At 40.2% G+C, this 16750-nt stretch overlaps 1 protein-coding gene across 1 annotated transcript in view; it reads right to left on the reverse strand.

Moving 5' to 3' along the window:
• The window catches only part of TENM2 (teneurin transmembrane protein 2), a 737821-nt gene that overhangs the window by 644566 nt on the left and 76505 nt on the right, over positions 1-16750 (reverse strand). The window contains exon 2 of the mRNA XM_036391814.2: positions 13074-13124. The gene's annotated coding sequence lies outside the window, so the exon portion shown is untranslated. The remainder of the gene's footprint in view (positions 1-13073; positions 13125-16750) is intronic.

The raw sequence follows: 16750 nt of genomic DNA on the forward strand, positions 1-16750 counted from the left end.
ATGGCTAACTAAGGCAGTGACACCAAACCCCCCCTGTTTTCAGGTCTGGAGATTTGTTGGTAGGCAGGATGGGCACTGGAACTGATACCATTGCCTTCCAGTGGGATCCAAGTTGATATGGGAGGCTGTCAGAGCATCCATCAAAGGCAGGGCTAGGAAGGGACACAGATCAGCCCCAAATCATAATTCCATTCTCCCTTCCAAATTATTGTACACCATCACCTCTAATCACCTCTGGGCCAGTGATGAGCATGCATTAAGCCCACTTGTGCAGACTGTGTTAATTATTATTACACATCACACTGCAAGGTTACATGAGCTATATGGATCCATGTATGGCAAAGCTCCATGTCAAGGCATAAACATTCATTTGACAGTTACATGGGGTTTTTTATTTGGTTGTTTGGTTTTTCTGTTTTTTTTTTTTTTGTGTGTGTGTGTGTGTGTTTTTTGTTTGGGTTTTTTTTTTGTTTGTTTGTTTTTTTGGGGGGGGTTTTGGTTTTTTTTTTTGTTTGTTTGTTTTTTTACTTTTTAAATGTTTGAAATAAGAGAAATTTAAATATAATTTTTTAACGCCATGGCATGCTATCCTAACAAGCCTGGGAAAATACAGCACTGTCCAAGACACTCTGCAGCCCATCAGAAGGGTAACAAGGGACACTTGCCCTTGGCTAAAACCCATCTGTCTGGGGGCTGGGAAGATGAGCCTGCAGAAAGGAGGGTACTGCATGCTCAGCTTTGCCCAGGAAGGTTCCATGTGTGCAGAACAGCCCTGAGCCCCCAGGCAGCTCAGCACCTGCCACTGCTGCCTTTGGGGCACTTTGCTCTCTCACTCAGGTCCCAGGGGGCAGAACCCCCCTTTAGAAAGGAGGAGAGATGCAGAAACATCTGACACAACCTGCAAAGTTTTGCACAGCCTGAGCATGGGTTTTCCAGAAAGCATTTTTTGATTTATATTGCTGTACTTCTTACAAGTTCATTACTGAATGCAATGCTTAGATTCTATTTTTTGATATGAACAATAACTTATTTCTTAGCCAGTCTCTCCTGCAGCCAATAACTATTGTCTCTTTTGTAAACTGCAGCCCCTCTTGTTGCCAGTAATATGTGATTTGGGGAAATGATTTAAATGACAAAATGCTAACTTGCAACAACAAAAGAAATGACACAATATAAACTAAGCTTTAATAACTAAAAAGATCTTTAATTAAAATTGCTTTCTATTCAGGGGCTACAGTTTTCTTTAACCAGCTGCCCTATGAAAGTTATTACCTAAAGTTTTCATTTTCCCAGTACACAGCTGCAGAAAAGATTTTATTCTGGTGAACGAAGGGCTGAACAACAGCAAGGACAAAGCTCACTTAAACTAACAATGGAGCCGTGGCAAAAGTCATAACCTTCTGCTGTCTTAGGGGAAGCACACTTTCTGAATATAATCTCTCTGATTATGCCTAGTATGCAAAATGCAGTTTTATAGCTGCAGCTCAAATAGATTTCAGTATTGCCACTGAATACTAATCACTGATGCAAAAAACGTTCAGCTCCCTCAAGGCATTTCAAAAATCTTGATTATTTAATCAGTGCTCTTGATTTATAAGGCGAGCTGGTTGATGACTACCAAAATGTGACACATTGGACACTATCCAGATGGAATGCCAGTTTTCATTTGAGGTTAAAGAGGTAAAACTCTACAAGAGAGGTTTTTCCAGTACCCTGGACCAGAGCTAGAATTATAGCAGATGATAAATAAAACCTGGCAGTTTGGCTTGCACATAATATTAAAACAGGAACGTCACTGAATTGTCAGTTGTAAAATGAAATAATCAACTTTCTTTCTGATCATTTCTCCATTTCCACTATGGACTTTTTGTTTATTTTATGTCTTCCATCTTAATGTGCTCTTACATTTTCAAATAGCACCACTTTACCTTTTTACAAATATATAAGTGGTGAGTGCTGCCTTCTCATAAGCACTGATTTCCCAGCCAGCTGGATGCAAAATTTGAACAGTTCAGTTCCTTTTCCCTATAACCACATATATAAATATATGAATTTGAAAATGTTTTTCTATTTACTTTTCTATAGGGAAACATAGGCTTAGGTGTATGTATATAACAATAATTTAAACTTGCTGCCTTAAACAGCAATAGAATTGCCAAAAATTTTTAAGAAACTGATGCATAAGTTTATTAATTTCTGAACAGGTTTACTTCTGAACAGCTTTTACAGTCCCATGCCCATCTTTAATTGTCATCAATGATTTTCTGTTATAGAAGGATTCCATGTGAAATTTCCAATGTTTTTTCTACTAAGATTTCAAGGAGCAGAATGACTTCAGATTGAGACAGCAAAGAACTAAATTCTCCTTTAGAACTTCACTCCAGGCCTGGCCTCTAGAAGTGAGCATCACTTTGGGGACTTGCCCATGTGGGTATGGAGGCCAAATGCTCCAAACTCATCTTGAAGCTGTGGCCATTGCTAGAAGCAGTGACCAATACTTATACTCAAAGGCAAGTCCCAACTACAGAGAATTATTTTACCCAAATCCATGTTGGGTGCTGCAGGTGGGCAGCAGCAGTGGAGCACCCAGAGGTGGCAGGGGAGCACCCAGAGGTGGCAGGGGAGCACCCAGAGGTGGCTGTGGAGCACCCAGAGGTGGCTGTGGAGCACCCAGAGGTGGCAGCAGTCCCCAGTCTGTGCCAGCAGAGCTGCCTGGCAGGGAGCCAGCCTGTGCTCTGCCCCAGCCTGTGATATTTTAATCTGGGCTATCAGTGCTAAAGCCAATAATGACCATAGATAAGCACAGCCATGGCACATGGGTAACCTGCCAACTCAGCAGCACTGGACAGGCACCAATCTGCAAGATAACCCCAGGGAAGGCTGACTTGGAGGTTAAAGGCATCCTCACAACCCAGTGCAATCCTCTTGAGCCTTCTAAACCCAAAATAATGAAAATTGTAATCTAAACAGGGGAATTTGGGGGCAAGTTTAGCAATAAAGAAGCATGAAATTATGAAAAGTCGTCACACCAACACACTGCAAAGCTACTAATACTAGAAAACATGGTTTCCATTCCTTATTTAAAGAAGTTGGCTAGAAAAGCCATCAGTGTGGATTCCAAGAGCCCAGCACAAGCAGGCCCAGGAGCGTGTATGGCTGTCCCCAGCACCCCCCAGAGCAGACAGACGAGTGTGGCAGCTCTGCCCACGTCAGCAGCGCCCTGTGCCAAACTGCTCCCCCTGCTCTAGCACTGACACTGTCACCTCCACACAGGCCTCACAGCCAGGTTTTGGCAAAACTGCAGATTTGTATCCTGTTACAAAGCCAAAACATTTTAATAACTGCAAGAGTTCACTTATAAAATCTGTGCAGTTTGGGTTTGTGCCCTTCATAATTCTTTCTCTGTGCGTGTAGGTTTTTTTATCATCTGGAGCTTTTTGAAAGAAAATCTCACTTGACTGGACTTGTGGGTAAGACAATCATGGGGCAGCTCAAATAGCTGCATTATTCCATTTTCTGTCAGGAATCCAAAAAATCTGCTTGAAACACAGATGGCTATTTCCCTGTCATCATCCACCTCCTCCGCCGATCCCCCCACCACTTCAACCACATTTCTCTGTGTTGGTATCCCTGAGCAGGGAGGTTTTGCACCTTCTATTTTCAGGGAAGAGCTACAAGCTGCTCTGTGAGGGTGTTTTGATGGTGGATGAGACAGTCCTGCTGCAGACAGCACTGCTGGGTGACTGCCTCAGGCTCGGGGTGCTGCAGGCACAATGTCATAAATATATCACAGGTCCTCCCAGGCCTTGTGCCATGTGGACAGCATGACAAAAATAGCTTGCAGGGATTGTGTCCCCACGTTCCAGTCTTGCATGGCAGCAGCCACACAGCAAGAAGAACAGTGGAGCCAGAACTTGCCTATGCAGGTTAGTGGTTGCACTGCAAGGGAGACTGCTGGGCAAACCATAACCCCAAAGGGATGGGAATTTCTGTTTACACAAAGCAAATGACACCATTGCTCCTCCAGTCTTGTCCTTCCCCCATGTCCCACACAGCCTCACTACAGGCAGCTGTGTCAGGGGTTCAAAAATCCATTTCACAAAGGGCTCTGTTGGTTTTCAACCTAGAAGAGGGCATCAAGAATATCCTACTACTACCACGCCTTTCTGTTGTTGCTGTTTGAATTGGGGCACAATTTCAATTCTCCTTTGCTGCTTTAAGCAAAGTTAAAGCCAGTTCTGGATGCATCTGGACCAGGAATGGGAAGCCCCTCTGCAACACCTCTGGGATGAAGGCACCAGGACAGTGACTGCCACCACCTTCTCTGCACCCCGGTACAGCCACACGCTGTGTCATCAGCTATTTACTCCTAACCCTTCCACTTCCCTCTTCATTCCTACATGTTCCTATCCACCTTCTCAAACTACATTTTTAAATAAAAAACCCCTAAAACATTCTTGGCAAAGCGTCTCATAAGAATTACCCATGGGATGGGGCTTGTGGCTAACAGAACATCACAGAAAATTATCTGAATAATTCCATGCACCTGACACCAGCAGAAGGCCATAGATCCATTAGGCCAGGACAGAGAGATGTATTACAAAAAATTTTGGTATCCTATTTTTGAAGTGTGGGTAAGTGTATGTGAAAGCTGAAAACAACATTTTCCTTAACTGTTGTTAAACCAACAGCAATGCAAAAATTTATGTTTCAAGAAGATCTTTTCTGTTGTTTTGCTGCACCCCACACTGCTGCACCTGAAACAAGAACTTGAGATTTTTTTCCACAGTTGACAATGCAACTGTGGGAGGAAATGTCACACAGACTTTCTGTTTTTTAGAGAAGCTGGGTTTAAATACATGCCCTTGCATTTCTGACTCTGAACAAAGAACTTGTTACAGAAGTAAAAAGCAATGTCTTAATGTGGTCTCACAAAATTCTGCTTCACAAAAATTACCAACAGTAACATTGGTACAGATAAAAGTTGTTCCTGAAAACATTATACACATGTAGGATTTTAGTGCAGATGCTAATAAATTCCTATTTTCAACAGTTATGTTGGTTCCAATCTGAGTCCCACATGTGAGGGTATCCTATTTGAATACAGGTAGCAGGAAAAAAGACTGCTCCTTTCCAGAATTTATACATGCACCATATGTCATTAAAATAGAAAGTAGCAAGAAAATGACTTTATTAGTGGGAAACCTATAATTTTTTTAGGAAAACAAAAGGACAATAACATTTCAATCATTGGGAAATTTGAATGGTTCTGAAAATATACTGCAATATATGCATTAAAAGTAGGGAGGGGTAATGTATCTCCTTCCAGACAGATTATTCTGATTTTCAAGGACAGAAAACTGAGACTTTATTCCTTCAGTTTACACACACACCTTTGTCAGAAATAATAACGCACTTCAAAGGCAAGAATTTTCATAGTACTTAATTATGTGGCCTCTAACATGTCATGCTCATTGAATTCATATGATCCTGTATATTTGGGCATCAGAAGCCCTTTATATTTTCTTAATTAGAAACATAGATTCAATGCAAGTTGCCAAGAAAATAGATTAAATCCATATCCATCACCTGTGAGCAATAGCCCTGGTTGAGCGGGGCTGTTTAAATCTCTGCGGTTGGCAGTGTTCATCAGTGAATTTGTTTACAAAGTGGAAAGAATGAGATGCTGTCAAAGAATGAAAAATAAAAGCTGGATTTCTGGGGAAGGAGACATCCGTCTTTTTCTATTTGTAAACGCTGACGAGCAGGGTTTAAGGAGGGCTAATGTCATCCATTCATCTTAATTAAAGAGTTAATTGCTCGTGTATCCTGATTTGGTTAGCTGATCTCAGTAACATGAGAAGAGTTTGCTTCCATGTATTTTATTGACCACTGCAATGACATCATCAGCACGAGCCAGGATTTATTCCTGCCTCAGCCTAAACTCGTGCCTTTAAAGGCCTCCTGCATGATAAAACTTCCAAGAGCAAAGGAGTTCTTTAGCATGGCACAGAATACTGAGAGGTCTGTTCAGACCCTGTTAAAATGTCGCAGTTCAGCTGCCATTGAAGTATTACTTCAAAGTCTAGAGGCACGAAGATAAGTAAAAAGTAATTTTAAAGACTAGTTCTGGGCAAATGTATATATGGAAATAGCATGAACCATCAAAAAATCACATATTGAATAGAGGCAAGAGGCTTATTACTATTCAATTTTTCCCATCTGTAGTCATAGTCAAGTAAGCACTGACACAAAAACAGACAGGTGAGGTTCACAGCCTGTTCTAGAGATTAAACACCAAATTGGTTTAGTCTTGTGTTTTACAACACAAAGAGGGGAAACTCAAGACCAGTTAACTAACTAGAAAGTCTCTGAGGTTTTTCTCTACAATGTCTTTAACATTTACTGCAATTCCTGATGTTATTTCTTAAAGATTCTTCACAAATATTAAATTAAACTTTACACAAGAGAAGAATGGACAGTGCTAGTGCTTTTTGATTGATCAACTATATGGTAGTTAAAAATTAAATAAGAGAATCCATTACAAAACATAATACATTGTATTTGCTTATTCTGGTAATGAGTCTTCAGAAGTGATCTATTCATGTTCTGCTGCTTGCAGGGGATCAATTTCTGTTGCTAATAACACCCATAACTTATACAAAGGGTGGAACCAGCTTCTGAGAAGCACCACACACCAAACATAGCTGACTGTAACACAGGTACACCGGCTGTGAGCACACACTCCGTTTGGGAACAGTCCCAGGTTAGCTCCTGTGCACTCTCCTGAAATACCTAGAAGCACTAAGAATACTGTGATAAGGTGCTACAGCTCATCTAGTTTTATGCACTGCACAGTGAACTTCACTTTGAGGGGCTTTTTATGCAGTTTAGGCTTTTCAGGTGACTGGTTCAGAGACCAGAACTGGCTCCTGTGCTTTCTCTGACAGGCAGGAGAGCTTTAGTACTGGGGATTATATGCTTTCTCAGAAATCTTTATGTAAAATATAATTTAAAAATACGTAATAACCTCTGTATCATAGGAACACAAAACCACATTGCCCCTCTCAATGGCATCAGGCAGTCCAGGACACAGAACTGAGGATGGTGCAGTGGGCTCCTGTTAGCAGAACAGGGTAGCCAGCCCACAAGAGGAACCAGTCTGCCTGTGGCAGCCTGGTGCTGTCCCCAAACCACTCAGGCTTGCTGAGGAGTCACAGGACCATCCTTTAGGAGCTGCTCCCCTTTTGGGTCTCCAGCACAATGCCATGTGGCTCAGGGACAGCTCCAGCCAGGCCATGCCCCTCTGCAATCCCAGGGGAGTGTGTCATGGATAAAGGGAGCAGCAGATTTGTTGGCTGTCACCAGCCCCACAATTGCCTGCATGGTGACCTTTAACAAGCTCATTCTGTCCCAGTTATTCCCCAAACCACCTGTATCTCCTCTCAGAGGTACCTGGAGATCCATTAATGGGAAGATGCTGGCTGGGAGTTGAGCTGTGCTGCTGTTTCTGAGCAATTCCCTGCTGGAAAAGGCAGCACAGGCAATCGGTGGGGTTGCAAACACAGGAGAGGACAACAACTGAGGCTGGAGGAGACTGAGGGAGTCCCAGCCCTCAGCCCAACACAGGGGTCATTCCAGTCCTGAAAGAATGCAGGGATGGACACTCCACAGCCTCCCTGGGAAACCTGCTCCAGTGCTGGACTACCCCCAGAGAAAGGGCTTTTTCCTTGTGTCAAGGCTCGTGGATAGGGAGAGAAGGTGGCCATGACAGCAGCATTTCTCAATGGAGTTTAGATATTACTCATCATCTTTCACAGGTCAGCTCCAATTAAAAAAAAAAAAAAAAACCTTTTAAAATTAAAAATTCTTCCAGTTTTATTTGCACTCTGAGAAAACTACCCATTCAACATTTCTTCATACACTTCAGTCTGTTTAGTGCAGAATCCCTGAGAAGAATGACAAGAATAAAACTAATAAAGCTCTCTGCTCTTGGGCCCCTGTGGACCAGCATTACAGAGTCCCTTTCACACCAGCAGGGCCCAGGGCAGCCTGGCAGTGCTGGCACAGGCAGCTGCAGCCCTGCCAGGACCCTGAGCTCAGAGATCTCAGAGATGCTGTGCCTTGCTGCTCCCATGGGGCACTCTGCACTAACCACCGCATCAGAGCCTTCAGACCTTCCCAGATGTGTTCCAAGGTATTAAACATACAGGTTGGTGGCCTTGGAAACACTTTTAAGGAATTGTAACTTTTTTTTTTTTTAATTTGAAGTCTCTTTTTTATCACTGGTTTGTTTTCTCATGCCTATGCATAAGCTACAAAGCTATTTCATAAACACTTGGAAAAACTAAAAATGTCCTTGGACATAGACTGTGGACTAGGAGTAGTGACTGTCCCTTTTGAAAGCGGCTTTACATAACATTAAAATAAAATGTCACTAAAGAGAAAAGTGCAATGTTTTGTTGTTCAGTGGAAACACTTTGGATGATGCTAAAATAAAATCTCTAGTGGAATGTGAAGCAGTTCAGTTGTTTAGCAATACCACCCTTTTGATTTGTAAAGCTTCTACAATACCTAAAATTAGCTAAGAGAAGAAAGTTTAAAAAGTTTCCTCTAACTAGCTAAAACCACCTGCTGTAACTTGAATCAAGTCAAAGTTCCTAAGAACAACCTCCTTTTGAGATAACACATTTTTGAATTACTACACTGTAATTTTTGCACACTGCATCAGGCAATGGCTACTGCAACTTCTCACAACATTACCAGCTTCCTAATAAACATGGGCATGAAGCGGAACAGGGCATACAAGTTATAATTCTTTGGCTGTGCCTGGTAACATAAACAGGTCTGATACCATCAGAGGAAGAATTCAGGAATTAAACCCTCCAAAAGACTGATGTAAAGGATTGGACATGCTAAAAGAGATGGTGAAAAGAGGCTGCTAAGTAATGGAACAACATTCAGGAGAGAAGCAATAGATCCACAAATGGAAATAAACATAGCTATGAGAAAATGCTTTATCAACAGAAGAGCCACAATGGAGCTGTGAATTTCAAAATAAGTAAAAACTGTTTTGAAGGAAAAAAAAACCAGCACGGTAGGTAGGACTTCAAAGACTTTACTGCAACAGACAGAAATGAACAATACAAAAACTACAAAAGAAGAAAGACAAAAAAAATCCAACTAAGACCAAGATCAACTCTAACCCTGTTAACCCTTTGATGCCAATGCTGTGGAACGATTTCAGTGGTTACAGACAATAAATATTTCAGCACCACAGCAGTGGCTGCCTCCACTCAGCTCCCGAGCCTGCTCTGCACCCCTGCAGCACCTGCACTGCCCTCCCTGGCTGCAGGACACTGCAGCTCCCCTGCTCAGCCCTTCCCACCCTGCTCTCAGCTCCAGCCAGAGAATGCACAACTGATGTGCCAGAGAGAAGCCACACTACCACTGTGCCTGGCTGGAAAGCCCACTAGATACTGTATTTCTAATTGCAGACATTAGGAAATAATACATTCAAAAGAGAGGCATGCAATAGGTAATTAATTACATGTCATAGTGGTTCAAGGGTAGAAGATGCAGCCATTATATGGAATACCAGTTTTCTAAGGTCAAAAACAGGTACAAAATAAAATTTTTACTGGATTAAAGGAAAACAGCAGGTAAAACTATGGTTTCATGCAAAATACACTGCTGTTTTCTTGTGTCTTGGTTCTGAGTCATTGACACGAGGATTTTTGCCCCTGGCTTTAGCAGAACAGAACTAGCTAGTAATGGGCTAAAAGTTTTTTTCTTAAAAATTTGAAAATAATTTTAAATCCTGAGAGAATACACAGTGACATTGGTCTGCAGTAAGATAGGGTGGAGAAAGGAAGTTTAAGTAGTGCTGGAGAAGCTGAAAACTGACTGCCATGAATAACTATACATAGAAAAAGAGATTTAGGCAAAAAAAATTGAAGTCTAATGCTATATGAAAACAGAAGTAAAATCTTCATAGAATTTACTTTTTGATATCTTTGCACGTAGATTTCTTTTCTTTTGTTGGCTGTGTTCCCAGCCAACAAAAGAAAAGACAGAAGACTTCCAGACAGAAGGCTTCAGAAACTTTTCAATGAGGAAATAGTTGTCATGATTCATACACTTCTAAATGCCTATTTCAATCAATTTTGGTAACCATTGAAAAAGCATGTATTCTTTTGCTCCATTATATAGTAAGCTGTAAAAACCAAATCCTGTTTACAGCAGAACCAGATTTTCTGTTATTTTAGACAGTCATTTTCACAGAAGAACCTTTACATGTCATTACCAATGGCATTACGACCATCCCCAGCTGCCCCCAAGACCTAGCTGTTTTGTAGCAGACATTATTTGACATCTTGGTTTGCAATCTCAGAAAAAGCCAAGAGAACAGAAAGTGTCCTGTCAGAAAACAAAGGCTCCAGAAGCTGGTAAATATATCACATTTCTAAGGCGACGTGATCAAAATCAGAATGTTTGAATCCAGAGTTGCCTGCTTAGTGATTAATTGCAGATGTCAATACCAAGAGGTACCTGCAAGGCAATTAGCACTGTACTTGCCTAAATGTCACCACACTGTAAATACAGAATGGAAATAAATAGACAGATTGGCCTGGTGCATGTTGTTTGGATTTGGAGCAGGAATCTTGGAAATGTGGTTCCTAACTGAGCCAATTTTTTATTCTGTGCTGCTGATATGCTACAAAAGACTCTTTCTTTTTTCCTGGTGTACTGGGAGGTTCGTGCCACCCAACTCTCAAAATGCCATGTGGTGATCCTTACTAAGCAAAGTCACCATCGCACTGATGAATCCCAGCAAAATGCAAAAATAAACAAGAAGGAACCTGTACAAATTTCTGCAGGTGAAGATGCAAATGCTGATACCGAGGTAAAACTTTGTTTGCCATTAGAACCTAAATTGATAATGTCATGTTATGCTTTACAGTGGCTGTTTACTTCAATAATACTTTTCTGTCCTGTCTGCCCCAATTTAGAGGGAACAACTGCAAAGGGAATCCCAGCTGCAGGCTGAGAGTGAAGGAACAGACAAACAGAGGCTGATGCCGCTGCTGTGCAGGACTAAATATAAATTACCATTGTATCTGTCAGATTGACATTTCATAGTTATACTCCTATAAAAGGGAAACAATAACACCGAACACCCTCCTCCACCCCTTTTGGGGATTTAGTCATGTTTCATCAGTAGATTAAAATCTGGAAAGTAATTGTTTATAAAGACTGGGAAGAGGGCTTTTCTTTTCATCTCATAGCCAAGATATTATTTTTTCCAGTATTTTTCTCCTTTAAACATATTAGCTGCTGGTGGCCTTTGAAAATTAGAGGATCAGATAATGCTGGCTCTCCTTCTTTCCATCTGCTAGCCTGCATAATAAGAAAACTAATATATATATTAAATTCTTATTTTAAAAAGCTAATTAGTACAGATGCAAGAATCTCATGGCCATGAAGGATTTTGTGACAGAACTCTGTTAAAGCTCATCTATAAATTTGGAAATCCTTGCCTATAAAGGTCTTTCATTAGTAGCACACGCTAAACAATGATCACTGCTGTACGATGAGAGACAAATTAATGAATCAAACATTACAGATTTCATCACATTCGCTCATTTGCATTTAAGCTGGTTCCAAGCTCTGTCATGCATTTGCTTTTAAACGAGCCCCTGTGGATAGTGCTGCAATGTTTGACTCATTAATTTGTTTCTCAGTGTACAGCAGTGCTCACTGTTCAGTATACAGGTGAAATACTTTGAAAATATTTGTTTTAACAACCTATCCTTTATTTTAACAAAGAAATAATAATCCTGAGGAAGGAAATGCTGGCCATTTTGCAACACAGCCCCTGCCAAATCTCCCAGTTGCTACCCCAGCCCATCGTTATACCACTGTGATATTATCTGGATTAAATCTTCACAGCTTGCTTTCACATATTCTACAATTTCATAAAGCTTTGAGCCAGCTCTTTGGGCTGGAATTATGATGCCAAATTCAACTCCTGGGAAGTTGAAGGTGGCTTTAAGCCTTTGCTCTGCAATCCTTGGATCAGTCCCAAGCAGTGACTTAGATCAGCCTCCCGGCCGCTCGGTGACATTCTGCCACCACTGTGCCCAGTGCACCAGCTCCTCCCCACTACAGCAGAGTGAGCTGCTTGGCAAGGCCATCTCTGTGAGAGCTGCAGAACTTTGGAGCTGGTTTTTTGGTTTGTAACAGCTTGAATTTGGTGACCTTACAGTACGCTGAAAGCACCATCTGTTTTAGAAGAAAAGGCAGGCGTGTTCCCTGGCTGGTCAGTGCACAGAGACACAGGGTGTTCTGGTAATTAGAAGTGTGGCTGAGTCCTGAAGTTCTTGTCTGAACCCCAAATTTTATGTATTTGACTACAACATTGTTGTAGCAGTCATTGCTCACATTTAATTCCAAATGAATAAATACTTGTAGGTAAACAGGCACGTTGCAGCCAAGCTTTTGGCCACATACAGAACATGGCTCTTCTCATTTTCAGGTGGATTCACCACTCTGAATCTCCTCTTGCTGGAACATAAATCCAGTGGTCACCTCTGCTTTAGATGGCAAACAGGGAAATTAAATCCAACCGAAGGAAATCATGTAAGGTTTATTTAGGCAAAACAGATTGCTCTTGGTGCCTGTGAATTTCCATCACTTGTTTCTTACTCCAGACCACGGGCTAATCTGTCAGATAGACCTGAGGTAGAGTTTCCTTTGAGGAGGTGCTATGAAAATCAGCATAATTTCAGTTAATTCTGCCTCCCCTTTTCCCAATGCTTGTATTTTCAGTTTGATTTATTCACTAAAGAAAACATTCATCAACTTGCAAACAAACTAATGGTCTTAAACTGTGAGTATGAAAGAGTCCTGCCATACTTCTCATTGGTATCCTTTCCATTTAAAGAAAATTCACATATCAGTTAAGCTCACCTGTTAATTAAAAGCTTGTCTGGAAAATTCCTTGCTAGTTGGAAGCAAAAGAAAGTGTATAAACCATCTGAATGCTGGAGCTTTGAATTTTAATTACTTACTCCAAGGTTTGTTCGTGATCCCTCAGGTGTTGGCTGGGCAACAGCAAAGAACTGGAAAAAAGAAACAAAATTATTTTATAATTCCAGCTATGGGGAAGAAAATGTATTGAGAAGGCTTCTAATTTACTCTTCTTATCTTGTTTAGATTTACTCTTTATTAATGTACTTTTAAGGGAGTATCTGCACAAAAGGAAAAAGATTCTGGAAGATTACAGGCAACTACAGTGAATAATTGTTCTCTAGATTTTATATCTTTTTTTTTAATAATGTGAGAATTCCTATTGTGTTTGCCTCACAATGGAAAATGCAATTATAAACGAGAATAATGCTTACAAATTTGGAATAAAGGCTACAGTTTATCTCAGATCATCGATTATATATATGTATTAAATTTGATGTGCTGTTTATTTTATGTGCATCTAAATAGAAAAGACATTAGCAGTTTTAATAAAAACTTGGGCACTTGTAGGAATTTCATTCCTCTCTCTAGCTACCCATATAATAATAGCTGAGGTTTTGACCATTTTCTTTCCTTCCCACATTTTTTTAGAAAAATTATCCTTTTTAACAGAGCAGAAGACTTCATCTAAAGAAAGACAGTGTGTAAACTAAACATGGAGGCAGGGGATAGTTTTTGTGCTTTTCCTCATTAAAATCATCACCCCCTGCAAAGTCACAATATTGTAATTGCAATAATTTTTAATGCCCCTTTATTAAGGAGAAATATCTGAAAATCTGATTTGGATCACCAATTTTTCTGGTAGGAAGAATAATTTTGACATTTTACAGAGGAACTTAGAGACTACGTGAGGTTTCTGATGAATCTTTACATGTGAAAAATTTGGCCATCTGAGTCAGATGAAGATTTACATGAGTTCTCCAAGAACTGGAATGAGAAGTTGCTATTCTTCTAAACACACACACACACACAGAGCATACATATATGTGTTAAAAAGATTCAGTTCACAGTTAAACTACTATTCTTGCAAATGGACTTGCAGGCAACCAGATGACAAAAGAAAATTAAATTCAAGTAACTCTGCTCATGATAAGTCAGTTTTCTTCCTCAACACACTTAAGAATTTCAAATGGAAAAAAAGGGCAAAAAGAACATAAACAGTTTATATATAAGCCAAATCCATATTTATTGAGTGAAAATACTAAGCAGGAACTGAACACGTGAGTGCAACAATTCAGTCTGGTACAGGTTGTAGGACAATAAAGAATCAGATGCTGCCTCGGAGTGCATTTAAGGGACTCCTAATGTTCAGCTGCCTGGATTTCTCTTGCATTAAGTTCATCATGAAGGTTTCCTCATCAAATGAACAAGACTTCGTGAACTGTGACTGCCCCAGTCATTTTTGGCTATTACACTCAGCTGAGTGCTGTTGGTTTAGCAGTACATGTTCAGTTATATATTCAAGCAGTGACTTTTGCTCACTGCGTTCAGCTAAAAATTCGGAATATTGTGCAAGTCAGTAATTTTAGTAGCCTTAAATGAATTAAAATATGGAAGTAAATTAGGGGTGGATGAAGAATAAACCATGAGAAATTCAGTCACAGTTTAAGAAAGAAAGGAAGAAAGGAAAGGTAAAAAATCCTGAAAAGCAAGCAGGTAGCTATTGTCCATATTTTTTGGTAGCTAAATGTTTGATAACTAATTTTCAAATGGAGATAATCCAAGATGTTGAAAATAACTTTTAGAATATTTTTCTAAAATATTTTTTCTTTTTTACATCTAAACAGCACATCTATTATTCTCTACATTTCCAAGTGACTCGAAAAGTTGTGGTTTTTTTAAAGAGCAATAAGAAGTTTTTATCCATACATTCATGTTCATTTTTTTGTTATTTTTACTTATTGACATCCAAAATGAATTCTGATATTTTGTGCATACTGCTGGTAATTTCTGCTGCTTGGGAGTGACTCTTCCTTTATGGCAGCTATCAACAACTACTTCTCAATAGTTATGAAACAGAACCCTATAGAAAAATGTCAAACCACGTTAAACTCCTCTATGATCCTTGATGATCTGCCAGCATACCTAATCCATTTCCATTTCCAGCTATGTGCCCTGCTTAATAAATAAACAGTTCCTGTAAAACTTCTCTTTTCTCCTGCTGTCTTAACCCTCTATGTTCTTTGAAGAAATCCATATTAAATTTCTGTCAGGATCTCTTCTCTTAAGAGAATATTGGTAGTGTTTTAGGTCTGAAATTTATAAATGAAGCAAAACATTTGCTAGTGAAGCTTTTGGCAAAATATATTTCCATGTATGGCACAGTCTGTTATCGTCCTGATCCACACAGATTTTGTAGGTCCCAACAGCCTGGTCTCTCATGAGTGAGAAATTTCACTTCTCCAAATGAAGTGAAGGGTAATGCATGGGATTTAGCATGGAAATCATTCACTCACTGTTGAGTGCTTTTCTGGTTCTCTCCTTAGAAAATATGAAAAAAATGCATCTTTTTTGGTAGTACAGACATGCAACAATTGAGAAATGGACTACAGCTCCCAAAACATTTTCAGAAGTTGCCACTAAACCTTATGAGTGCTGAAATAAAAAAAAAAAAATACCCATCTTGATCTGCATCTGTACAACTTCTGCAAGATATCATCAACCAATTCCTTATAAATTAAAAACTGACTTGGGATTTACTATTATGTTTCATATTATTCAATATTATCTATAAAATCATATTTAATATATTTTAGATAAACTGCCAGTTTAATTTCTACACAATCTGCTTTTCTACACTTCGGTATGGTGCAGAGGAGGGAGGTGCAGGGCTCCTCCCTCAGGACAGACCTGCCTAAGCTTGGTTTAGTGCTGGTACAGCACAGGAGACTCCCCAGCTGGTCACAGGTAGTGTGGGATCATTTCCCAGCATATTTCACACCCAGGAGAGTGTAGGATGGCATCAAAACCTGCACTCTCCAGCGCTATGCAAGGCAGCTCTTTGCCAAAGATGTTTTTTCTAACTCTGCTAATAAGAGGGGAAAGCAAATTCAGAACATGAGCCCACACTTTAGGCTTGCATGGGAGGTGCCTCTCCTTTTGGATGAGCACTGCCAGGATTGGAAGCCAGAGCACATTTTTTCCTACACACATTATGACCTTTCAGCAATTTGTAAATCCCCAGTTTACACCAAAATATTATGGTGATGCCTTTTGCTAATTTCAAGGATTTTTAAATGAGGATGGAATACCTTGTTAGCAGAAAAGAAAGCACAGATCAATATATCAGGGAAGGACCTGAGCAGAGCAACAATCATACTACAAATGTCAGAGCTGAGCAATTTCCACACAAATAAAACCAAGCTGCTATTGGCAAACAGTTCCAGACTCCCAGAGTCACTGTGAGCTGTGAGCTTCTGAAAAGCAGAAACTCCTCTTTTCTCTTTAATTTGCAACTTCCTAGAAGAGAAAGAGGAAATAAGGAAGATGCAAAGTTTGTATCCTGCAATTTGTAGACCCCATGGTTTCACATTCTGTCACCAGAGCATCACAGAGGTGTGACAGCTGACCACAGCTTGCCTTGTGATACACACAGCTGAGCCATGGGGCTGGCTCTTGGACTAAAATAAGGAGAAATGCAACTCTCAGTCTTGCAATTCAAGTGTTGTGCCACAGGATGAAAGTAAACTTTTTTTAAGGTAGGAAAGCCAGCTATTGC

The sequence above is a fragment of the Molothrus ater genome, chromosome 15 (genome assembly GCF_012460135.2).
Source record: "Molothrus ater isolate BHLD 08-10-18 breed brown headed cowbird chromosome 15, BPBGC_Mater_1.1, whole genome shotgun sequence".
NCBI classification, from domain to species: Eukaryota; Metazoa; Chordata; class Aves; order Passeriformes; family Icteridae; genus Molothrus; species Molothrus ater.